The sequence below is a fragment of the Symphalangus syndactylus genome, chromosome 16 (genome assembly GCF_028878055.3).
Source record: "Symphalangus syndactylus isolate Jambi chromosome 16, NHGRI_mSymSyn1-v2.1_pri, whole genome shotgun sequence".
In the NCBI taxonomy this organism is placed as follows: domain Eukaryota; kingdom Metazoa; phylum Chordata; class Mammalia; order Primates; family Hylobatidae; genus Symphalangus; species Symphalangus syndactylus.
Genome location: NC_072438.2, coordinates 66512335 through 66539631, shown reverse-complemented (window position 1 = coordinate 66539631; position 27297 = coordinate 66512335). Strand labels below are relative to the sequence as shown.

The 27297-nt window shown below is 40.1% G+C and overlaps 2 long non-coding RNA genes across 2 annotated transcripts in view; both read left to right on the top strand.

The window, feature by feature from the left end:
• LOC129464913 (uncharacterized) overlaps positions 1 to 27297 on the top strand; it is a 152906-nt gene that overhangs the window by 111589 nt on the left and 14020 nt on the right. The window lies entirely within an intron of this gene.
• On the top strand, positions 11888 to 17134 carry LOC129464914 (uncharacterized). Its single transcript, XR_008651803.1, has 2 exons — positions 11888 to 12008; positions 14701 to 17134. It is a non-coding gene; the product is annotated as an uncharacterized lncRNA (long non-coding RNA).

Genomic DNA, 27297 nt, shown 5'->3' with positions numbered 1-27297 from the left:
CAGCTGGCTTCTGCCCCCAACTGTGGCCCTTCTCAGAGTTCCCTCTCCAGGAGGAGCCACCTAATATTGTCCCTTGGGGTTCACCGAATCAGAGGTGGTCAGCACCACTGTACCTGCCTTTGCCTCCATGGCCCCAGAGGAGCTGAGCTGAGGGGACAACACTCGTGGTTCTTCCCAACCCTGCCGGGTAGAATCAGCCAGCATCTCGGTCCTCCCCTTGGCTTCTCCACCCAGGTTCCTGTGTCACATGGTGGATCTTTCATTTTCATTCACCCAAAGAGCCACAGTTCAAGTCCTGTTGTAGGGGCTCAGCTCAATGTAATGAGCACAACAGGTTCACACCTTAAACTAGGCCTGGTGTGTATCCCCTGACCCATTTCGAATAAGTTCAGGGTTCTTGCCTCTAGAAGAGTAGAAGTGCTGCCTATTCTCTACAAAATGATTGTTTCCTCCTTGCTAGGCTGTTTCCCTAATTGGCCTCCCTTACTGCCGTAGCTGGGATATGCATGTAAACAACCTCTGGGGCATATATGGCTGAACTCTCCTACTCTTCTTCAGAAAATGCTCAGACACATACTTCAGCTTGACAGCAGAGATTCTCATGTGTCACAGCACAGCACACTCATCTTGTCCCTCATTATACATGCATATTCCTTTATTCCATTCCTAGATGTTCCAATATGGTGGCTTTGACGTGGGCAGGGTGTCTTGATAATCAGCAAGTCACTCCTTCACCCAGGTGATTCTGATGCAGATGGCTCATAGACATCATCTCGAGAAATGAGGCTTTACAGTCTTTGGATTACATTCTGGTTAAAAATAAATAATTACCAGGTAGTATTATTATCAAAATGATAAGTAGTGATGACATCCTGAGTTTCTGTGTTAACTGACACTTTGGGGAAATCTGAAATTCTTTTGGCTGAATTATCTGCTATTATCTCTGCACTTGGATCTATGAATCCTGGGACTCTAGAGAGGAGACCAAGAAGGTAGTAAGTGGTTCAAACCTGGCTACATGGAGGAAATGAAATATTATCACATCATGCAAAAATGACAGCCTATTTTTTCAAGGTATGTTTGGGGTTATCTGCCTTGAGTGTACAAAACAGGCATTTTAAGATCTCCCAAAGAGAGGACATCAAAGAGATGAATGGTCATCTTCCAGATCTACTGAAACTGTGATGAAGAAGCAACTGGTCAAGCCCTGCCATTTGTATTAACATCTCATGGGCGATACAGACAGTGACAAGTGTTTTTGAGGATATGGAGAAATTGGAGCCTTCATATATCACTGATGGGAATGGAAAACAGTGTGGGTGGCGTGGAAAACAGCCTGGCAGGTCCTCAAAATGATAATCTCAGATTTACCACATAACCCAGAAATCCTACTCCGAGATGTCTAGCCAAGATAGATGAAAAGGTATGTCCACACAAAGCTTTGTATGTGAATATTCATAGCAGCATTATTCATACTAGCCCTAAAGTAGAAACAACCTAAATGACCGCCAAGTGATGAATGGATAAACAAGATGTGATATACTGTACCATGGAATATTATTTGGCAATAAAAAGGAATGAAGTACTGATATATGCTACAAGATGGAGAAACCTTGAAAATATTTTGCTAATTTTAAAAGCCAATCACAAAAGACCTTATGTTGTATGGTTCTATTTCTATGAAATGTCCAGAATAAGCAAATCTATAGAGACAGAAAGTAGATTAGTAGTTGCTTAGGGCTGTGATTGGTGGGGATGGAGAGTGATTATTAATGGGTACATTTCTTTGGGGGGTGATGAAAATTTTCTAATAATAGATGATGGTGATGGTTGTGTAACTCTGAACATACTAAAAAAAATTTAATTTTATATTATACTTTAAATGGGTGAATTTTATAATGTATAAAATTACTTTAAATAAAATAAAGTAAAGCTACTTTTTTAAAAAGACACTATAGGTAGAAAAGAAATAGTCATCTCAATTGTAAGCCCAAAATAAAAAAATCACAAGGGCAGATCCTTTAAATTGCAAGTGTCGATTTGAGGTAGAGCCGCTCCTGTGGGCAGCTCTAAAACCTTGGTGCAAGGTTTTTATTTAATGGTGGTTAAAGATACTGCCAAGCAATGCCAAGTTCACAGCTGGTCTAGGAGAGTGAGTTATCTGGTGACAGGTTTCCTGAACTGAGAGGCTCAATGTCTCTGAGGGCTTGGACCTCAGTGTCCCTGAGGGCACCCCCTGTAGCTTAAGCATACACTTTAGGGCAAAGTTTCAACAGCTCCATGCTGAGCTTAGAGACTTTTGCCTCTGACATGTTAGCTAAATCTGGCAAAGGCAACAAGCCACGATCCAAAGAGGATCTTTGTGAAAACTACATTTCTTGTATAAAAACCTTTTCATTTTGAAAAATTGCTCCTTGTCCACCTGCATTTGCAACTTTATTTGGGTCAGTTGGCTGGAAAATGGATGGAAGTTTTCAACATGATCATTTTACAGCTTGAAAGATAAACTTTTTTTTTGTTCTGCTTCAAATATTCCACTTGTTGCTAAGACTCTGCCAATGAAAGTTGAGCTTTACCTTTAGAATTATTTACACTGTCTTCTATAATTCACTCTGGGTATTGTCATAACCTTAGACATGGAACCTCTAATTCAGCAATTTCATCCTCTTGAGTTGTAACAACCTATTTTTGTTCCATCTCATGATGTTTCCCTACTCCTTGTCGAAGAACCTGAAAGAAGAGTCTAACTTCTTAGCCTCAGCCTTATTGCCAGACTGTGACTTTTGCTGACAACAATTTTATTTTAATTTGATTAATTAAAGTGAAATATTATTGCTGAATGGGATGTTAGGGAGCTCATGGTTTGATGCCTTCATCCTACAGATCAGGGCAAGGCTTCTTTGGAAGGTTGTGACCAAGTCACAGAGTTATTTATTTCAGATCTTGGTTTGCTCATCTTTAAAATGGGATGGATAACATTTTCCCCTTATGATTGCTTCATTCATAAAATTGTTATAAGGATAAAATAAGATCATCTTTGTGGGTGTGTTTTGAAAAAACTGTCTAGGGAAATAGTATTTTTAATAAACACATGTAAACTCAATTTTATTCTGAGAAGGTTATTATCTCCTCTCAGAAAAACTGAAATCCTAAGTGAAGTCATATCTTTAGAGTGGACACATATTGACCTAGTCTGAAAAATACTGTCTGATGAGAAGAGTTAAATCATTTTTTTTCATGTCCAGGAGGGAAGTTATATTTAATAAACTGTGTCCACATATCTTTTAAATATTCATCAGCTTTGTAATTTTTAAATTGGATTAGTTTGTAAGAATTGGAGTATTGAGGGTAAAAGTTTGATTTTACCTTCAGAGTAAAGGTAAAATGATTTCCTAAATAGGAAGAAGAAGGCTTCAAATGAAATCATGTTGCTACATCACCAATATGAGAGTTTCTTAAATCAGCCACAGGAAAGGTGTTGAGAGAAGGAGCAAGTTGATTTCAAAAAATGATACTGGAAAACTGGAACTAGATGTAGACTGCTGACGAACAGGGGAAGGTAGGAAGATTTAGATGTGCTTGGTTTTGACTTGAACTGAGACAATGTTTCTAGGATTATGTGATATTATGGCAGCAATGACAGATTTCCAAGGAAAGGCAATCATCTAAATTGTGTCAAAGGCACCCATAACTATGTGGGGTGATGTGTCCTAGGAGCAAAATCAGGCTGAAGAACTTTAGAAATACACAAAGGGACTTCCAGATAGAAAGCACATGGAATTAAATTGAATACAGCTAAGACTGATACATCCTTAAAAAGAAAAAGCCAGATACTCCTGTCATGCTCATTGATGCTGGTTTGCCTCAGAGGACCAAGCAGGACTCAGAATGAACTGCAACTTTGCTTCCAACTAGGAGAGAGAAATGCATTTGCGCTGATAGATTTTCTGGAAAGTCGAGTGAGGTTTAGGACTAGTCTGTTCTCTTTATATTAAAGCTCACAACTAAAAATGTTTTCTGTTCAGTTTAAGTGAAGAAAAATCTTGGAGGTGCCTGCACACTCCATCCTCTGAGAATGTCTCTTCTCCCCATCCTTAGGGTGGGCTCCTGTGCCATCTTTATGGTGGAACTTCTCCCTCACAGTCAAAGCTGGTTGGACCTCTGGTGGACATCCAGCCCAGGCTGAACCAATCAAATCTTTTTGACTCAGAATCCAGAATCAGGAATCTAAGATATTGGCCAGATCTTGCTGAAGTTTTGAGCCAGACTGTAATGCAAAATTGGGCCTTTGGTAGTCATATGCTCGGAGGAGCAGAGAAGTGTAATCAGGAAAGAAAAAATAGGATACAGATGTGCAGGCGAAAGCAGAAACAAGAAGCTGTGAGCTCCTAGAGAGATGGGGAAACTGACGGGTTCTGACAGCTTTACAGTTTCTAGTCTAATTCTTTGTGAGGCCCAGTTAAACTTCCTGGCCTGAGATGCACACATTTGCTTAAGCTAGTTGTGGTGGGTATTTATTATCTTCAGCTTAACAAGCCTTAATGAAAATCTCACAGACATTGTAAAAGGGAAAATAATGGATTGTTCTTTTTATTGTTATAAAATACCCTTCTTGGTAGGTTAATAATTTTTATTAAGTATTTTATTTTAGGAAACCTTAACTATGACACATTTTTTTAAATGCCATTTGGATATCACTCACATTATTACACAAAAATGCCACTCTAGCCAGGGAAGATACAAATTCTAACATTGTAGCTGCTCACTAAATAGCTGTTCAATGAATGTTTCTTAGCTAGATATTTACTAACTGTTCCAGTACTGAGCTAAGTCACATATTAATCCTATGTTTCCAGAATTAATGATTAGTGTCCTTGGAAGACTGTTGTGCCTTTCCTCAAAACATAAATGAAATATTTTTAATGGATTTGCTAGGACACGTGGCCTACATATGCCATGTAGTTATATTTGTATTATTTCCATATAAGAGAGATTTATTGCCTCATAATAGCAATTAGGAGAGGAAAAGTGGTGTTGGGTCTTTGAAGACAGTTTATAGAAAGAAGCAGTGGTTGAATTTTCTACATGTGGTAAATTAAGTGGAAAATTTATTCATTTCCATTGCTGAGATGCCCTGTAGATGGCTAATGGTAAGGTTAAAATTCTTTTCCTTCATTTTAGAGTTAGACCTGGAATCAAATCTTGCTCAGTGTCTGGGGAGATGAATTTAATACCTCTCTAAATTGCATGACATCGTTTTCAGAAGTACCTTGAAATTGTTTGTGAACATGCTAATAAGAATGACCTCAACTGCCCAGGAGGAGGGAAGAAGTTGATCTCTATTGGAGACCTTTGCATTAAGGAGTGATTCTACCTGAGGCTGATTTATAGGGGCCCTAAAGGACACAGGTGGGTTTCATTGCCCTCAGCTGACCATCCAGGCTGAGTAGTCCAGCTGGTTGATTGGATAAATGGTAGTCTTGGCTGTTCCCACATTAGCTACACATAGTCTTTTGGCCTAGAAACTTTCTGAAAGTTAATTTGGCTTCCTGAAATAGCCCATTGCAGTGGCCCATTTTGAGCCCCAAATTGATGTTGAAATAACTTATATGATTTTATAAGGATAGGTACTTTATATTTTCTAAAGCCGTAGGACATCTGAAGATTTTCCTTATGCCTGGATTTATGTAAGAAATTGTGGGCTGAGTGCAGTGGCTCATGCCTGTAATCCCAGTACTTTGGGAGGCCAAGGCAGGCAGATTGCCTGAGTTCGGGAATTTGAAACCAGCCTAGGCAACATGGCGAAACTCCGTCTCTATTAAAAATACAAAAAATTAGCCAGTCGTGGTGGTGGGCGCCTGTAGTCCCAGCTACTCAGGATGCTGAAGCAGGAGAATCACTCGAACTCAGGAGGCAGGGGTTGCAGTGAGCCGAGATCGCACCACTACACTCCAGCCTGGGCAACAGAGCGAGGCTCCAAATCAAAAAAAAAAAAAAAGAAAAGAAAAGAAAAAAAGAAAAAGAAAAAGAAAAAAGAAATTGTGTGATTTTCATGAGCAATGTTATTCCTGTTAAATAAAATTCAATGTAAGTAACAATCAAAATAAGAAGAGCGTAATGGGTTACTTTAAAAACATGAAGGAAAATCACAGACAAAGGTAGTTCATTTTGCTTTTTTTCTAAGATGCAGAGTCAAATTTTCATTTGGTCCACCAAATTGCTAGAGAAATAGTCTGTATTTTGTCACTAGTCATGGCCGCAGAGATGTTTATGAAAAGCACGGACAATCTCCCTGATCTGTATCAGGAAGTGTGTTCAACTACAAGTAACAAAAGCCCCAAACAGTGGATTACGCGAATTAGGGTTTTTATTTTTCTCACCTTTCCAAAAGTCCAGAGATCAATGGCTAATGGTTTTGCCTCAGTGGCTTACAGATACCAAGGCCAAGGTACCTGGGAAAATCTGGGAAGGGCAAAGAGGGAAATGATGCAGGCCTGCTAGGTCTGCCCTTCTGTAAGGCCCACCCACAAAACTTCTGCTCACATTTTGTGGGTCCGAACTCTGTCTGCAGAAGGTGCTGGCTCTTAGAGGGACACATTACACCTCCCAACAAAGTTAAGGTCTGTGAGAAAGAGGGGCAGGTGACCAGCTGGTCGGCCCCAATATCACGGCAAACTAAAGGCAAGGACGGTGTCCTCAACACCTCTGGAAATGAACGTCTTGCTACGGATGGATCCATCTGAATATATCTCAAACCTGCTTAAATCTATTTATATTTTTGGCCAGTCTACATTTTTGAGGGAACAGTCAACAATCTTAGAAACAAACAAACAAACAAACAAACAAACTCAAAAGTGTTTATTTTCAAGTTAGCCTTTCCCATAGAAGATAAAGAAGAGCGCAGTGGGCAGACAGTTGCTAAACATAACTGTTTGGGTGTTCCCCACTCTCTCCTAAAAAGCAACGTGGGAATTGCTAATACTTGGAGACTCTCTCCTTTCCCTACTCATCATTCCTCCATACGCCTACATGTATTCAGGCCAGTCACGTAGACCAAGCTTCCATCAAGCCCCGCTGTGCACCAGTGTACTGTGTGTGAGTGTGTATATATCTACATTATATATGTTATTTTCTCTATATTATGTTTTTTACATATTAAAAACCCTTTCTGCCTGGGGAGACACTGCCTCTCTCTGGGCTAGCCAATTCTTAGAGATAGCAAAGGGCTCAAAGGGGAGTATGTCCTTGATATGCAAGCTAAGCAATCTAGAGTCATCCTCCTCTATTTGGCCCAGCCACCCTAAGAGGCAATATAGCCTTGCTAAAGTTAAGCTCAGATATGGAATTATCTGTGCTGCAGTGGAAATGGTTAAGTTGCAACATAAATCGTTGGCTCATCTGAACTCTTGGGTGAGTTGGCTGTACTTTGGGATGAGATGAAGTGTTTTTTTTAACCAAGCCTTCACTGCTTCTGCATGGGAGGCACCATATGGGTAGAAGGTGCCCAGTGCAAAGGATGGGCATTCTGGCTGATGAGTAGTTCTTCCAGAACAACATGGGGCTCCTGCCCTGTCCTGGGTGAGGCATATGACTTGTGCTTCTTCTCCAGTAGCCATGAAGAACTTCCATTCCAATATTCATATTCACGTTCCAAATCTATTTGAGTTCTGCTGTGAGTCTGGGCACCCTAAAAACAGGGAAGATGAATCTGTGGTAGCAGCACCACTAGGGACAGCCTCCAGCTGTTTGTGGCATATAGGGACATTTGAGAGGGGGGACACACTCAATAAATCTTAGTAATGAGTTGAAAGTTGCCCACCTCCTTCCAAAAGTCTTCGAGTTGCATCTGCTCTACATTTCTACCTCCTTCCTCTTTCTCTATTTCCTTTCTGCCTAGAGCCTCCCATTATCCTGAGCTTTGCTGTAAAATCATCAAAGGTTCATAGTTACCTAAACCTACTCTAGGCTGGACCCATGTTCCTCTGATGTACTGTACTGTGTTCTCCGAATTGTAAAATATGTTCATGATTAACCCAAAACTAGACTGAAAGTACCTATGATTGGGGGGGAAAAAAAGCCATTTCTTAAAAGGGTAGCTGGAGGCTGGAGGGGAAAATGCTGTGACAAGGGGCTATGGGGAGGAAAACTCTCCCAAGGTGCGAAGAGACCCTGAGGCAGGGGTCGAGAGATGGGAGGGACAGCTGGGCATGCCCTCAGTCAGAAATGCCCAAGGCGGTGTCTGAGCACTGCACTTCCTGACGTCCCTACACGTCCCCCTAGATCCCGAGGACTAGAAGCTGTTATATATGCTGCCTGCCTCAGAAAAGAGATGCCAGGCATTGCCATTGCTATTGAAGTGCTTATGATTATGTTAGAACTTGACTTTTGGGCTGAGACCTCTGGAGTTGTGTGGTAGACATGATGGAAAGAAGGGGATGCAATCCTATCATTTCTCATAAGATCAAGAACAGCATCTGTGTAATAGAAAGACAACGTGAGCCACATGGCTCATCTTCATTTTTCTAGTAGCCCTATTAAGAACCTAAAAAGATACAGGTGAAATAAATTTTAATAATGTAGTTATTTAACCCTATATAGCCAAAATATTATTTTAACATGTGATCAATATAAAATGTTAAGGAGATACTTTGTAAACTTTCTGGGTACAAAATCTTCAAAATCTGCTGTGTATGTTGTACTCACAGCACACTGTAATTTAGACCAGCTACATTTCAAGTGTTCAGTAGCCACAAGTGGCTGGTGGCTGCTGTATTCATCAGCACCACTCTAGGAAGATCCATTGCTTCAACATATCACAGCTTCTTTCATCCATCTTCACCCTGCCTCTCTCTCTGACCATTCTGTAACCTCTCCCTTCCTTCCTTCTTTCTACTTGCCCCTATTTTCCCTAACTGCTTTCCCAGTACTCCCCATTCTTTCTTTGCTCCTTTTCTTTCTTATGTCAGTGACTTTTTCACTAGATGGTAGAGCCAGAAAGAAAGGAACAAAAAGAGCTTACGTTTGTGCTAGAATAGAAGAGATACAGGGGCAAACAGTATGTAGTTCTAGCCCAAACCATACCAAATCAAGCTGCAGGAAGAAATAACATTTCTAAGTAAATTTTGTTTGGAAAGGAGGTCATTAAATTAATTTAATTCATAATAAAATAAGAAACACTAACTATTCTCTATGATTTAATGACTCTATGCACACGTGTATCAAATTTTCCAACAGTAGCCATACCAGATTTCTTTCAGTGGCATAGAATCTATTTAATTGCTCGATCTTTGTAAACTAGCATCCAAGCTCATGCAGAATGTGTGGGAAGCATTCTCAGATGCTACACTTCTCTTTGCCACCAAAAGCCTCGCCAACTCATATCCCTGTTTCTCAGGAAAAGGAATAAGGAGATACAGTCACGCATTGCATAATGATGTTTTGGCCAATGGTGGTCCGCATGTAGGACGGTGGTCTCATATAAAAAAACCAGTAGGGAACAGTGGCATGTGTCTGTAATCCCAGCTACTCAGGAGACTGACATGGGAGGATCGCCTGAGCTCAGAAGTTTGAGGCTACAATGAGCCACAACTGTGCCACTGCACTCCAGCCGGGGTGACAGAGCAAAACTCTGTCTCAAAAAGAAAAAAAAAAGAAAAAGAAAGTCTAGTGCAACTATTATGCATCGTAAATGTACATAATACTTAAAAATGATAATAACAATGTTACTGACTTGTACATACTTTTCATCACTATTTTAGAGTACTCCTTTTACTTATTTAAAAAAAAAACTATGAAACAGCCTCAGGAAGGTCCTTTAGGAGGAATTCCAGAAGAAGGCATTGTTATCATAGGAGACGACAGCTTCATGCATTATTGCCTCTGAAGACCTTCCAGTGGGACAAGATGTGGAGGTGGAAGACAGTGATATTGATGATCCTGACCCTTTGTAGGCCTAGGCTAATGTTTGCATTTGTGTCTTAGTTTTTAACAAAAAAGTTTAAAAAGTGAAAAAAAATTTAATAGAAAAAAGCTTATAAAGATATAAAGAAAATATTTTTGTACAGCTGTACAATGTATTCATGTTTTAAGCTAAATGTTATTATAAAAGAGTCAAAAAGTTAAAAAAAATTAAAAAGTTTATAAAGTAAAAAAGTTTCAGTAAGCTGAGGGTAATTTATTATTGAAGAACGAAAAAAAAATTTAAATAAATTTAGTGTAGCCTAAGTGTCCAGTGTTTATAAAGTCTATGGTTGTATACAGTAATGTCCTAGGGCTTCACATTCACTCACCACTCACTCACTCACTCAGCCAGAACATCTTCCAGGCCTGCAAGCTCCAATCATGGTAAGCACCCTATACAAGGGTACCCTTTTTAATTTTTTATACTGTATTTTTACTGTACCTTTTCTATGTTTAGATTCAAAAATGCTTACCATTGTGTTATAATTGCCTACAATATTGAGTACAGTAACATGCTGTACAGGTTTGTAGTATAGGAGCAATAGGCTATACCTTATATCCTAGGTGTATAGTAGGCTATACCATCTAGGTTTGTGTGAGTACACTATGATGTTCACACAAGGTCAAAGTCACCAAATGATGCATTTCAGAAGGAATGTATCTCTACCATTAAGTGACATATGACAATAGTTTCTTTTCCCCTCTTCCCTCCTCTTTGATGTTGAAGAATGGCTTGGCAGAGCCTGGAGGTCAGTCACATAATGAAATGATTGACTCCTAACTCTAAGATGTGGATTTCTTTGGTACAGAGAGCTGTTCTTCAAAGTCTTAAATATACAAGAATCCCAGCTTGGGCTCCCAGAGATATTAGGTGTTTTTCTCATCTCCTTATTTCCCTCTTGTTCAATCGTATTCACTATTCCATTGTGAAGTCTCCCCCAGGTCATTTTTGGTTGATTCTGGGCATCTTTCTTGATCATCCCAGCTCTTCCCTCTGGTTGGGAGACACTAGGAGCATTTCCAAAATTTGATCTTGGGCTCTGCTCTACTGGCATGCTGCCTCAAACTGACAGTCCCTTGACTTACCATAAGTTAATTCCATTGTCCGGCTTCTTAAATAGAAATCGTTTGGTCATTTCAATATTTTGACTGCTCATTCCTGCATTTATATATAATTATGCTTAGACTGCCTTTTTCTACCATGTGCAAATTCGACATGAAAACACTTCTCTCTTTAGCTTTAGCCTCACTGGCTATGCTGAGCCAAAGCTTTTGTTGTTTTCTGTCTAGCTTATCCACCACCCACTTCATTTGACCTTATAAACATGTTTAAATAGATTTCTCGGATAATGACCATTCTAGCTGGCAACTTCCCGTTTAGATATTATAGCAGGCACAGTGCAAATTAGAGGTCAGAGCAAAAGCACTAAGAATCATGAGACCCTGGATAAATATAGTAGACCCGCTCAGCCTCACAGGACAAGGCTGGGTTCTTACCCCAGTTTACCCACTGACTCAGGGGGTGACTCTGGGGAAGGCCGAGTAAAACAATCATTGGTTTCATCTACTGGTGACTCAGTCATGTTGATCTCGATAAATGGGGGCAAAAGAAGGAGTCTGCTGTCACGGAGACACCTCATTTCCATCCTGGGTGTTTCACTGTTCCCTGGGTTGGCCTCTGAGTTCACTGGGAGGAAAACAAAGATGCCCTTTGTGCACTATTGAAGGCAGGCTGGGTGCTCATGGGGCAACTGGCCGTATCAGCAATGAGAGGAATCTTTTAAAGGTTAGCAGATGGGCAAGTAGGAAGAGCTGTTCAACCTGATATTAAAAGGTTGCCTTTCAAAGGCGGCTTTGTTCAATTCAGTGTTATCTTGCTTTAATATTTTCCACTGCTCTGCGATTTCGCTAATAGACCATTTCACCAGTGATGAGAGCGTTCGGTGAGAGCCTGGTTTCTGCTCAGCACCAAGTGCATCACTTTCACATACTTGATGCTCAATGAATGTTGAAGGAGAGAGTGAATGGATACAGAGCTGAATGAGTAGGTGTGGTTGCATTGTAAATGGCCTTGCTCACATTCTTTGACAGCAGCTTTCTTTGCTGACTTGATTTTCCAAATGTCAGAATTGTCAAATCTGAGCTTCTTCAAGTCTTCTTTCTTTTCCTGATTTCTAGAGTAAGAATTGATTTAGTAATCATTTTCAGTGACTTTCTGACCATCTGATGGGTCTTTCAGATTCAGCCATTTGCAGGAGATCATACTTTTGTGACCTAGAAGGGAAATTTTTTTGGATAACTTTTCATGAGTCTTTATTAAACAAACTTAGTAAATCCTCCCTCTTCATTCCGTAGAAATAGATCTTCATACTTTCTGAGTTGGAATAAGGAAATGAGATAATATATAAAGTTGTACAGCAATTTGATGAGCAACTAGATTAACTGTTCTTCAAAATACAGAAAATAAACCTGTATACTAAAGGAAAAATGCAACTTGCAAAATAAATTACTGTATAAAAAAATTTAAACATTCATATTTTTCCCTTTGAGGGAGAAGAAGCAACTTCAAATGGGTGAATGACATCATTGTTGACTAGTTAATAAAATCATCTTATATAATATAGTTCTTATACACTTTTTTTGTTGTCCTGAATACCTTTATGTCCTGACAAAAATTGCTTGAGGCATGAGGAACAAGTTTTCGGTACTCTTTGAAGAGAGGTGTTAACTAAGCATTGGGGGTTGGCCTTGTTGCTTAAGATCACACAGTTTGCGGCTGAACTGAAACTAGAAACCAAGGATGCTGGATCAGAGTCCAGTACTCTTTAGAATATTAGAAAGAAGGGAAGTCAGCCGGGTGCAGTGGCTCACACCTGTAATCTCAGCTCTTTGGGAGGCCGAGGCGGGCAGATCACTTGAGGTCAGGAGTTTGGGACCAGCCTGGCCAACATGGTGAAACCCTATCTCTACTAAAAATACAAAAATTAGCCAAGAGCGCTGGCACATGCCTGTAATCCCAGCTACTTGGGAGGCTGAGGCAGGAGAATTGCTTGAACCCAGGAGGCAGAGGTTGTAGTGAGCCGAGATCGGACCATAGCATTCCAGCCTGGGCGAAGAAGCGAGACTCCATCTCAAAAAAAAAAAAAAAAAAGAAAGAAAGAAAGAAAGAAAGAAAGAAAGAAAGAAAGAAAGTTAGATGCACAAAATATGAATGGAAGAAGAGCTAATAATAATGAAATATTTTTGGTAGGGTTTACCTCAATGAAAAGCAAAATCACTGCCACTATTTTCTCCCAATTGAATGAAATGTTCTAAGTATCAATCTAGGAGTTCCATAAAAACAAGGACTGTGCCTCCTTCAGATCTCTTGGACCTAACCCAATTTCTCATGTAGTAGGTCCTAAACACATGTTGATGAATGAATAGATAACTTTCCACAATGTCTTCTGTTGTTAGCTCCTTCTGTTATCCCTTTATAATCCTTTCACATATTTCCTCCCTCTGGGTGGACCATAAGTCAACTTCAAGATTAGACATGTGGCATAATATCATTGTGAATACATATTTATTGAGCATGGTGAAGAAGCAAGAGTTGAAGCAAGGGTTATATTTGTCTTCTTGGATTCCACTCCTTCATAAATAAAGAAAACACAACTAGTAGAACTTTTGGCGTTGAAGGGACTTTAGAGATCACGTAGTATATTTCCTTCAGCTGAAGCGCAAAGGTATGAAATGGCTAAGGAAGGCCTCATAAGGAGATGGGAGCAGTGCTGATATGAGATTGGCATCTCCCAAATTCCAGTCCCGTGTTCTTTCTAATGCACCACCTCTTGCCTTTCTGGTGCATGTGTATATGTGTATATATCTATATCCATATCCATATCTATAGCTGTCTTGAAATGAGTTGGTCATTCTTGTCTAAATTTGAGTAACATCAAGGTCCCTGAAATTCAACAGAAAGGGTGACATATATTGCAAATGGTCTCTTTTCAATGAAATATGTTTTTGATTAGTATCTTATCGACAGTTTTCATAAGCAGTATAAGAAATGAAGATGATCACAAAGCACTAGTTGGACATTCGCTTTGACTACTTGTCAATCATTATGTGTTCATTCACATGCTATGATGGACTGTAGGGCACCCTGTTGGATGCTGGAGGAGGAGGGATAAGAAGAAGGATGAGGCAAAATCCCTGTCTTCAAGGATCGTGCAGTCTGTTTGGAAAATTAATATTTATATAAAAATGAATAACATGAGTGTCCATTAAATGGTAGAAGTGCGGGTAATAGTGCTGCCATCTCACTGTATTAGAGAGGCCTTTCTGGAGGAGGATGTATTTATGCATATAAAGGATTGGCCAAGCTAAAACAAGTGAAGGAGACTACTTTGGTGAGTCAGGGATGCAGAGAAAATGACAAAATCAAATGCCAATAATTCTAATGGTTTTCAAAATTCCTTAAAGTATTTTGGCCATCAGTTTTCAAGTATTGACTATAATTTGCACTACGTATGTACTAATCCTATTGTATTTAGGTTTTAGCGTGACTCTCACAAAACCATAATCTGAAAGTTTCCTGAGACAGGCATTGACAGCTATATAGAACAACATTTGGCTAAAGGATGGGCATCTCTGACCAGTAGCATAGTGGCCACTTCTCTGCTCTTCTCACATCCCCTCAGATCCATTTTGCCATGTTGGTGTGCCTTTCCCCTAGCTTCTCTGTGATTTTGTTTCTAGGTTCACCCTTGTGACTCTCTCAGAGGACTGCCCCTTTGTCTGCAAGCCTGAAAATCAGAAGTGCCTAAGGGGTTGCATCCTCCCTGCACAGCCCTTAGCCAATGACTGGCAAAGGAGAGGGAAAGCGCAGATCCATTGCCTTCTTTGGGAAAAACTCGGAGACATGATTCACACTCCGGAGTTCTCCTGCAGGATCAGGCCTACATCCCCTTTCTGAAATTTCTCATAAACCACAGTCCCCTGCTTGGCTTTTTCCCCTTCCCTGCCCATCTTCCATCTTCCTCTACTTCCCTCCTTCATTTCAGAATCTGCATCTGAGAAAACTGCCCTACGATAAGGAATATGCCTATCTTCCAATTTGAGTTCTGTAAACAACAGCCAAGAGAGCAGGGGTGATGATACAGCTGAGCCACAATCAAGTTTCTTATTATTTTCCGGGCACAGAAGATTCCAGTCCACATCCTTTCTTCCTTTCATTCCCAAAATATAGTAATAGAAGTCTGAAGATGGTAAACTCTAATAACTGTTCCCTGAATAGAAAATAACAAGCCTTCCCCTCCATGCCTAACAGTCCCCAATACAATTGGTGTTCATAATATGCAGTTTGAAGACAATGATGACCAATGACCAAAGGCATAATCAGAATCACAGCCCTATATCAGCGCTCTGGACCCACACATCCTCTTGCTCACCCAGTGATGTTTACCAGGAGGCATCTTGCCAGAAAGGAAGTCAGCTGTGGTGGCTGTACAGTTCCAGGAGCCAGCCCATCGAGAAGGCATTTGTGAGTCTCAGGGCGTGTGGGTACAGTGGAACAAAAGTGGTGTCTGTTTGCTTGCGTCATGGAAGCAGCATTGGAAGAAATCACTCCTGACCAACTGATGCCAGTCGGTGCAGCCCAGATTTTTAAAACTAGCTGGTTGCCCATCAAGAAGGATACCCAAGGGGCGAACCCACCAGCATGACTCTCTCCCTCCCTCTGTTTGATTTTCTCAGGAGTGCTACTCTGTGATAGGCTGCACTCATGTGATGATTACTGTATTGTGCATTTGCTGACTCTTATGATGTACAGACTTTCCAAAGCTCAGCTGCTTTATAATGTCCAAATTAATACCAACAGCATTTCTGGGAAGAGGAAGGGAACTACTGTGACATATGGACCAAATCTGATGATTCATGTAAAACTCATCAGTTACATTTTATCTCCTTTGTCCCCTTCTAGTCCTTTAAGAAATAAGAATCAATCATTGTCACATTGTCTAGTTATTTATACTGTACTTACCCAAAAAGTTAAGTTTACATCTCATGAATTTTGACTTATTGAGAAGAAATCCAATCTCAGTCATGGATTGAGACTGTTCTTGTTGTTAATTAATGAAAACTGAATTATAGACTGTTTTGTACAAAAAGCATTATTGAAAGAAATGTCACACTAAAACATATATCAAAAGCCTTGATAAAATTAAGATTCATTGTGTTTAGCGTTATTCTCATCCATCATTCTGGGAGAAGGCATATTAAAATCAACAAAGTTATTTTGACATAATTTACTCTAAGTGATTCTTCACAATTCCTCCAGGATGACAGATAGGACTTGGTAATCATAGCTGAAGAGGGCTCATCAATTCATAGTCAAATTAATGAATGAACAAAATATAATGTCATTCATCTATCCATTTATTCATCATCCTACTTAGTAACTCACTTTTTAACAATGCTTCCTAACATGCTACGTACACTGTGAATTGGTTTTACAAGATTCTTTTAATCAAAGATGAAATTTATAACATAGAAACAGAAAACCAAATACTGCTTATTCTCACTTATAAGTGGGAGCTAAACACTGGGTACACACTGGCACAAAGATGGGAAAAACAGACACTGGGGACTGCAGGAGGGGGACAAGGTTTGAAAAACTTCCTGTTGGGAAGTTTACTCTCAGTAAGCTCATTACCTGGGTGATGGGTTCAATTGTACTCCAAACCTCAGCATCACACGATATACCCTTTAACAAACCTGCACATGTACCCCAAGTCTAAAATAAAAGTTGAAAAAAAAAGATGAAATTCAGTTCAGCCACAGTCTTACAGAAAATATCAAATTAGTAAAGTCTAAAGTTATGAGATTTGACAGTTTTATAGTAGTTGACACCCACAGAATAGAAAATCTGGACTTTACATGATCTATAGGACATCTAGAGGATGTCCAACAGAAGAGAGGCTGCCTTTTCTGTGTATCTCTTTTAATAAGTAAGGACAGCTTCTTAGAACCTCCCAAACAGGCTTCTTTCTGAACCAATCACTGACATGAGAAACGAAACAGCTACTTAAGATTAATGAAGATTTGCTCTCTGAGTCATATAAAGGAGGAGTGAAGACCTGAACAAAAAGTAAAGGAAGAGAGAAATGGCTGGTGGCCAATAAACCAACAGTGTCTGCTTCAGCTACCTTTCCAGGAGCCAGCTTCTTCTTCAATGGTGAGAAGTGTGTTGAGGGGTCATGAAGTGACTTTTTGCAAGGGTGGCTATTGCTTGTAAGTGAAGACACGGGGGCCATAAGCTATGATTGATGGAGGAACATTCTTACCTTCCCCAAAATACCTCACAAATGCATCTTCTGAAAAGTCCGACATTATGACTTTGGGTTAAATTATTTTATCTGGAATTAAAATACCTATGAAAATGCATGTTTATAATTTTAGAGTGGGATAGCATAGTAAATAAACACCTTAGGATATTTTCTTCAGCAACTCTCTTTTAAGCACCTAAGAGCAAGGCACTCTGCTAGGTGGGAGATGCAGGAATACCTCACAGATAGTCCTTTATTCTGACAATCTATCAATTTGAGTGAACTATGTGCACAAGGACCATAGTAGAAAGTGATACCATCGAGATGTGGCTGACATTGGAGTTCAAAGTAGGAACTATAACTTCTGAATGATGTAGAGGAAGAAGGGAGAATGGTGGAGAAGGTGGTGTTAGAGTGGGCCGTGAACAACTCTAAAATGCAGATACAGAAAAAGACAATTGAGGCAAAAGGGTTCCAAGGGGGTGTGGAGAAGCACAGTAAGCATGCAGGGGAAACAGAAAGATCCCCTTTACTTGGAGCAAAATGATGGCAATCCATGGTTGACAAGATGAGAACAACTCTTAGGGGCACTGGATGCCAGGTTAAGGAGTTCAGAATTTGTTACAGATACAGAGAGGATCCTTCAAAGGTATTAGAAAAAGAGAGTGACTTTTGATCAGAGTTGCTATTAGGGAAATTGTCTGGTTTTGATGGGGGAATAAATTGAATGGGAGGAGGTAATAGTAGACTTTGGCGGTGGTAAGGGCAGTTATGTATCTACTAATTATTTGCAATGACTTAGAGGAGAGATAAAACATTTCAGGAAAAGTAGCATAGTCAGAGAAGTTTAGGTTCACACAAGTCACCTCCCTGTCTTGGATATCCAAGAGACAATGTAAGGCCACTAGGGCCCCCAGGGAGTTTCTGGTGGGGGCAGGGGTTAGACTGAAGTCCAACAGCAATGTTTGCCATGCTCAGCATTTGGCCCAGTGCAGAGATTTCTCCCAAGCACTGACAGGCTTTTTCTCATCCATGGAGACTGGGTTCCCAAGCACTGTGTCTGTAGCCCCTGGTATTCCCTGAATTGGCACCAACCATTGCCTAAATGTTCCCCTTTGTTCTTAACTTCCTAAATGACTCATCGGATTCCTACTTATGTTGTCTGAGTTGATTTATGAAACCTTAATGTGACAGATGAGACCTAATTCCCTTGGGGATTATTATTTCTCTGGGTAGTTTCCCATTATGGCAGTTTCAATTACATGTGTATTTCTGCCAACAATGCTTAGTTCTCTCTTTCGTACCTTAAAGATTCTTGACATCAGGTCCAGACTTCTGGAATTCACTTCCCCAGCTCTTTTGACTATGTTTGAGTAGAAGTTCTGGCAGGGATTTTTATGAAGCCATGCTATATATGATAGATTCTAATTGAAGAGTGAGATGTGGAAGATATTGCAAAAGCTAAGGGTTGCTACTGGCTGCAGTAATGATGGGAAACCAGATAATTCAGCCAGCCTACTAGGTAGATCCACCTTTATTAACCTGAATTATCGATCTACCTATCTATCTATCTATCTATCTATCTACCTACCTACCTACCAATGAGCATTTCACAACTATAGGGCAAAGTCGCACCAAGAAACCAGTAGCAAATGTATTTATTCAATAACACAAAGAGTCCAAAGAAACAGAGTTACTAAAGTACGATTTAAAATTTTTATTTTTATTAGCATTCTCACCATTGTATAATCAAACTGAATTGTTTCAACTTAGTTGGCCTGTCAGGTTATCCTGAGATCAGCAAGGATTAATTCATTAGACCATATCCCTGTCTGTATGCAAGGAGAAATATAATTGTTAGGACATTCACGATTAGGACTGACTTTCATCTGGTGCGCACTGGTAGAGCCTATCGGATAGCACCCATTCTCTTTATTGGTGGTGGTTCGTGTAGTTAATAAATTGTTGGACTGTTACTCTTGCACAAATTGCTGAATTATAAATATAAAGAATTATAAAATAAGATAAAAATAACTTGTTAAGGAAACCTAAACCCTCTGACTTTAATGCTTTCATGCTGATACATCCTGTGTCAGATATGGCACCTATAGGTGACTTTACAACCACAGGTTATTAAGCATCAATGTACAGACCAAGCAGGAAAATAATGTAGTTATGAAAACTAAGTAGTATATTCAGAGGGTCCTTTGGCTTACCAAACATTCATCTCAACTAGAGTTTATAGTTCAGAAAAATCAGAAAAGTTTCAGGAACAAAATAAACATCTAGATTTTATATATTAATTTCCTATTGCTGCTGTAACAAATTACTGTAGATTTCATAGCTTAAAACAACACAAATATATTTTCTCATAGTTCTGGACGTCAGAAGTCTGACATGGGCTTTAATGGGCTTAAATCAAGAGGCTGGCAGGCTGCATTTATTCTAGAGGCTCCAGGGAAGAACCTGCTTCCTTCCATTCTCAACTTCTAGAGTTTGCCCGTATTTCCTGGCTCATGGCCCCCTTCCATATTAAAGCCAACAGTGGCCAGTTGGGTTTTTCTCACAGTGCATCACTCTGACACTAATTCTCCTCTCTTTTCCACATTTAAAGGGCACTTGTGATTCCATTGAGCCTATCTGGACAATCCAGGGTAATTTCTCCACTTCAAGATCCTTAACTTACATCCACAAAGTCCCTTTTGCCATATAAGGTAACATATTCACAGGTTCCAGAAATTAGAATGTGAGTAACTTTGGGAGGTCACTGTTCTGCCCACCACAAAGTGTTTCCAAATGTCATAGTGGTCACAGTTAGTGTTTGATCTTGGACAACCCAGTCTCAGTCTCAGAAAACCTTGTTTTCTCCCTGAAGTTTGCAACTGAAAGACTGGGTTGTTCTGTCTTTGGGAATAACATAGATGGTGGAGTTGAGATGAAAGATGGGAGTAAATATAAAAAGAAATATGGAATGATGAAAAGATGGAAAATATGGAAGATGGAAATCAATCAAGAAATATTTATCAAATATGCTTTATGCTGAGCTCTGTAGGCAGCAAAAAATAGAAGAAAGCATGAGCCTTACTCTAAGGAGCTTCAAGTCTTGGAGGCAAAACACATATACAAATAGCTAATGTTTGTACACTTAGCCTCATTTGCTTAAAGGACTAGACTTTCTTGTGCTCTCAAGGTAAAGCACTTTGCTCATGGGCTGCAGCATGTTTTGGAATCCCTTCTGTGCTTTGCCCTGAACAGTGTGCCCTGAACACTCAGGCGTGTCCCAGAGACAATCAGCAAGTCAGTTTGGCTGGAGCTGAGGGAGCATATCTTCCTTAAAACAAGACGAAGAGGAGCCCCAAATGTCTGTTAATGAGGAGCAGTTGGCACACAAATGACCTCTCCAGGAATCTCTTGTTCCTCCTGCTGTACTGCCGTCTCCAGGTTTGGTGAGTTGGAGTGCTCAAGAGCTGGCCAGTACTGATGCTTGCAGCTAAGCTTCCCTTTTGAGGTTTCATTGCTACCACTTCACAATATCCAGGTTTTGTAAGTGGTCACAAGCAACAGTATTGTATCAGCTTGGAGGAAAGCTCCATTCTAAGCACAGACCTTTGCCACATGTGTAATTTCCATGTGCATTCCTTGAGCATGATTCCACTTGGAAATGCCTTAGTTCTAGCCCAGTTATGTTATCTTGGAGAAACAGTTTCTTTCCTCTAGTCTCATTGATTTTGTCCTTGTTCCTCTTTGATGTCAAAGCTAGGCTGGATTATTCCAGTTTGTTGTCATCAATGCTTCAACCAAGGCCATTAAGCAGGCCTTTTAGAGCAAGATGTATACAAACTTCCAACCAACAGGGAAATTGTCCTAAGATGCAAATAAAATGGCCCATGGTAGTAAGACATTGGAAGTGGGTAGGAGGGTTCTTCCTCCCCTGCTGCCTCTCTATACTCCTAAGCACCCCTCTGTCTCCTTGGTATAGATGAATTAAGATGAAAAATTTACCTTTCAAATCTTGGTCCAGCTCAAATGTTAATGCACAATTATTTCTTATGTTTTCCTCCCAGAATTACAAAAACACAAGCTGTAATATAAGGAAACAATTAAAAGGGAAAAAAAGATAAATTCTAAAAGCAGTTCTTTGAAAAGTTGTACAAAATAGAAAAAGAAAAAACAGTTGTAAGCCTGACTAAAGGAAAAAAAGAGCAAAAGGGTTAGGAATGAGAATGGAGGCACAATATAGATACCAAAAAAAGTTAAAGGAATTATGAGAAAATGACCCTATAGTGACAAAGTTGAAAACCTAAAGCAAATATATGGTCTGGTTTTGCTCAGAGTAGGGATAAGTAAGCTCTTACCAGACCAACCTCAAACTATAAACAAAATAAAAATATAACTATTTGAAAGAACTGGAAAGGTAGATTCTGGGGGCAGATTCTGGATTGTCATTTAGAAGAAAGAAACCGTGTGGGGAGGCTTCTCTCCCCTTTTTTTGAACACAGATTGCTTTCAAAAAGCAATCCAAAAGCAACAGCATACAGAGTTTTAAAAACAGAAAGAAACCCTCGATCTTTTTTTTATAGCATGATTTACTGGATATTTATTTATTTATTTATTATAGTTTAAGTTCTGGGATACATGTGCATAAAGTTCAGGCTTGTTACATAGGTATACATGTGCCACGGTGGTTTGCTGCACCCATCAACCCGTCATCTAGGTATTAAGCCCCGCATGCCTTAGGTATTTGTCCTAATGCTCTCCCTCCCCTTGCCATCCACCCCCCGATAGGCCCCAGTGTGTGATGTTCCCCTCCCTGTGTCCATGTGTTCTCACTGTTCCACTCCACTTATGAGTGAGAACATGTGGTGTTTGGTTTTCTGTTCCTGTGTTAGCTTGCTGAGAATAATGGAGAAACCCTCAATCTTACTGGCTTATAGAGCCAGAAGACAGGGCAATCAGAGCCATGAGAAAGTAAGGATGTCCTTGGAGAGAGCCCGAAAGGGAGAGCTATAAATTCTGTGTATAAATTCTGCTCAGATTTCTGGCTAACACCTGATTTATGAATGCACAGAACAGACTCTAAAAGTCCCTTCTAAAGCCAAAGGAATGGAGCTGAGATTTGAGGTGCCAGCCAAGTGATAGAGTTTACAGCTGGAATCCAGCTAAGTTAATTGCCTGCTAAAACAAAAAAGTTTACAGTTTTGGGGAAAATACAACAGAATGTAGAGTATCTAGAACTTAACACTACAATGTTCAAGATACAAGCAAAATTACTTGACTCATAAAGAAACAAGCATGTGACCCATTCTTAAGAGAAAGAGGGATTTTAAGACAGCTCAGATGTTGGACTTAGCCAACAAAGATTTAAAGCCGTGACTATAAATATGTTATGTGATATGAAGAAAAGCATATTCAAAATTAGTGAAAAGATAGGATATCTCAGCAGATAAATAGAAATCGTAAAAAGGAATCAAAGCAACAGTATCTGAAATAAAAAACTTCTTGAAGGAAATTCAGAGCCCTATGGAGATGACAGAGGAAAGAACCCATGAATTGAAAGATAGATCAGTAGGAACTATCCAATCTGAAGAAAAAATAGAGAAGAAAATGAAGAGACTTGAGAACCCAAAGAACAATGTCGAAAGATTTAACACATGTGGAACCAGAGTCTCACAGAGTGGAGAGATAATCGCTGAAAAAAATATTTGAAGAAAAACTGGCTGAAGAGTTCCTAACTTTGACAAAAATAGAAAGTGTCCAGATTTACCCAGCTAAGCTCAAGTGGCATAAACACAAAGAAGACTATGCCTAGGCACATCAGCCTTCTGGAGGTTAAAGATAAAGGGAAAATTTTGAAAACGGCTAGAGGAAAGTGGCACGTTATATACAAGAAAATAATGCTTTGAATGAATAAAGTTTCTGCCCTCTTCTCAGAAACTTGAAGGCAAGAGCACAATGAGACAAAAATCTTTTAAGTTCTGAAAGAAAAACCACCACCGCAACCAACATCCATCAAGCCAGAAATCTATATCCAGTGAAATATTCTTTGAGAAAAAAAAAGAGAATAAAAGTGTAATAAAGATAATTTCAGATCAAAGTAAACAAAGGTGATTGGTCATCAGCGGATCTGCTCTACAGGAATGAAGGAAAGGAGCTCATTAGACTGGAGGCAAATGATACCAGAGGCAAACCTGGATCTTTAGGAATGAATGAAGAGCATCAGAAATGGTAAATATTTGGGTAAATATAAAAAGTTGTCTTCTCCTAATTTCTTTAAAAGACATATCACTGTTTAAAGCAAAAATTACAACATTTTAACATTGTCTTGTGAGATGTACAACATAGGTAGGTAAATAGATATGACAAATATATCATAAAGTACAGAGTGGGAGAAAATTGACCTATAGACAGTTGCAATGCACAATAGTAACTCTAAGGAGTTACTCTGCAGTAGCTCTGCAGACCCATGTCTATGCTGTAACCCAACATAGATCAGCTGGTCGTGTATCCTGAATTAGGTTGAGCTAAATAATAATAATTATTATTTTTATTATTATCTGAGACAGAGTCTTGCTCTGTTGCCCAGGCTGGAGTGCAATGGCGTGATCTCCACTCACAGCAACCCCCACCTCCTGGGTTCAAGCGATTCTCCTGCCTCAGCCTCCTGAGTAGCTGGGATTACAGGCATGCACCACCATGTCCAGATAATTTTTGTATTTTTAGTAGAGACAAGGTTTCACCATATTGGCCATGCTGGTCTCGAACTCCTGACCTCATGAAATATTAATAATATGCATCTTAGTCTATGGAGAAACCATTTAAAACTATAATAATGCAAACAGGTACGGCTAAAAAGTCTGCAGAGAAATTGAGATAGAATTCTAGAAAAATATAAAGTTTCCACAATAACCCAAAACAAGATGAAAACTTATATGTATAGAAAGTTTACCATGAGGATATTAGGAAAGTAATTAAAATTTTCCATTAAAATGTTACCATGACAAAACGGTTTCATAGTTGATTTCTAATGAGCTTATTTTAAAATAAGAGATAATTGTAATAGTATTTACATTCTTTGTGACTTCAGAAAAAGAAGCAAGTCTCCCTGTAAAGTCAGCACAATTTCCACACAGTTGATTTCAGGGTTCAGTCATCAATCTTATGGGGCTGATTTTTAATGGAGCTGATCTTTCTTGTGTAATCCTGTCCTTTCTGCTATTTTGAAGATTCACGCCCTCACTTCACCTCTCCCTAAAATTCCCACAACAATTAGCATTTGGAAATATGGGGATCATTTGTCTGATATCTCATTTTTGAAAAGTTACTTATCCCTAGAATAACTGATAACTTTGTTTGTCAGGTGGAAAGGGAGGGAAGGAGGGAGGACAGAAGGAGAGAATTAGTAGACCCCAATCGCCTGATATGTGCCAGCCAATTCTCAAGTGTTCTTCAACACCCCTAGGAGATCATCAATATTACTCCCCCTTTTATAGACTCTGATAATCAGAAATGCTTTAAAAAAATACAGGGGGCCAGGCATAGTGGCTCATGCCTGTAATCCCAACACTTTGGGAGGCTGAGGTGGGCAGATCACGAGGTCAAGAGATCGAGACCATCCTGGCCAATATGGTGAAACCCCATCTCTACTAAAAACACAAAAATAAGCTGGGCGTGGTGGCATGTACCTGTAGTCCCAGCTACTCAGGAGGCTGAGGCAGGAGAATGGCGTGAACCAGGGAGGCAGAGGTTGCAGGGAGCCGAGATTGCGCCACTGTACTCCAGCCTGGGCAACAGAGAGAGACTCCGTCTCAAAACAAAAACAAACAGGAATAAAGCTCCCTCCTTCTGTGAGGTCGCGTAGTTAATAATGGCAGGTGTGAGATTTGAAGGTCGAGCTCTCTGATTTCAGGGCATGTTGTTTTCTGTTTCTTCCAACTGCCGGATGGATTTTTTTGAAATACTTAATGGGAAATTTTCTCTCTTTGTATTCAGTTTCTTCTAGAAACTTAAAAAGGCGTGTCTTTTTTTCAGTCCTGGTGTAGCATCTTCCCTTCTTCCAAGAGGTCTGCCCTTTCCTATTAGCAACATCATGAGAGTAACAAGCAGCTGAATTTTCTAAGAAGGGAGACTCGCTCTTCTGTAATGACCTAGAGCTTACTTCCCCTCTCTGTGCCTTCCAGTCCCTTGTCTTTAATCTCATCTCTGGCTCTCACTAAGGTGGAATTTAGAGTCACTCACCCCTTTATTTTCATGCAACAACACCAACGATGAATTTGTAGGTTAACTTTTTTTTGTGCCAAGTGACGGTGGGAAGCTTGGGAATGCCATGCTGTATTTCTTGGCCTCCTGGTGCTTCCATTCTAGTAGAATCAAATACTGTAACACAGTGGTTCTCAGCCCTGGCTACATGGTAGAAACACTTGGCAAAGTTTTTGTTTTTGTTTTTTGTTAATGCCTGGGCTTCTCCCAGAGGTTCTAATTTTTTGGGTCTGGGGTGAGGGCTGGGCATCAGCATTCTTTAACCTTCCCCTACCTCCCAACCCCCAAGACAATTCCAATGGGCAGCTTGGATTAGTAGCTACTGACATAATGCCCTCCCATCAAAGAGATTAATAAAAGGATATTTGGGACAGTTGCCAAAGGAGTATATCCCAAATGTGGAATTTCAGATATGATGGCTTTTAGACAAAGGAGATACTCTGGAGCTGAACGTCCTTCCCACCATCCCTCAAGTTCACGCCATGTAGCAAGTGAAAGCTCTGTCGATTGCTAAAGTCAACTTGGCCCCAAAGCTTTCAGGATCAAAATTCCCCATGTATCCTGCGTGTAGATTATACGGTATCATTAGTTACCATTCACTAAGTGCTACCTGAACGTTACCCTACTGGATTCTCACAGTGATCTTGTGAGGCAGGCGTTCTGAGTTTCGTTTTACAAATGACGTCTCAGGGAGGGTCAGCAGCAGCTGGAGGTCACATAGCTAGAAAGTGAGACGGCCAGCGCCAGTCATCAGCTCTTACCCATGACACTGCATCCCAGAGGCCAAGCCTGTGGTGTTGAGCAGATTAGTTTGAGAAAGGGGCCAGGAGAAATCATAATTCAGTCTCAGACCTGCTCAGCCCATAGGCTCTGCAGACCCATGTCTATGCTCTCTGCAGACCCATGTCTATGCTGTAACCCAACTTAGATCAGCTGGTCTTGTATCCTGAATTAGGCAAAGCTAAATTATTATTATTATTATTATTGTTGTTGTTTGAGACAGAGTCTCACTCTGTTGCCCATGCTGGAGTGCAATGGTGCAATCTCAGCTCACTGCAACCTCTGCCTCCCAGGTTCAAGCGATTCTTCTGCCTCAGCCTCCTGAGTAGCTGGGATTACAGGTGCACACCACCACGCCTGGCTAATTTTTGTATTTTTAGAAAGACAAGGTTTCACCATATTGGCCATGCCGGTCTCGAACTCCTGACCTCATGATCTACCTACCTCAGCCTCCCAAAGTGCTGGGATTACAGGTGTGAGCCACCGTGCCCGGCCAGCTGAGCTAAATTACATGTAATTCCCTTTCTTCCTTCTCAGCGTTGTCACTCTTAGAACACAGCACTATCTCTGTTCTTAACTATCTTTTCAAAAACAAGAGTGAAAGACTTTGTTCTTCACATCTTCCTTTCCCCCTTTTGCCTGCTCTATCAAGTCAGCCATAGGTATTTAGGGCTAGGCAAAACTGGGAAGTGACTGGGAAGTGACTGATACATGTTTTCATCATCATTACCCTCTCCCTTCTGTATTTTCTTCCCCTTTGTGGAATCTAGACCTTTAGGCTTCTTAATTGAAACTTTCTCAGAAAGGATAGGATAAATTCATTACACTACAGGGTGAATGACTGATAGGATTTCATGTGCCACCTTTCCCAGGGACAGGCACATTTTAACAGGGGACAAAGAGTTCAATTTGGGAGTCCAATACATGTGCATTTAAATCTCAGGCTGCCTTCTGGTTATGTAATGCTTGGCAAGTAACCTAACCTGTCTTAGCT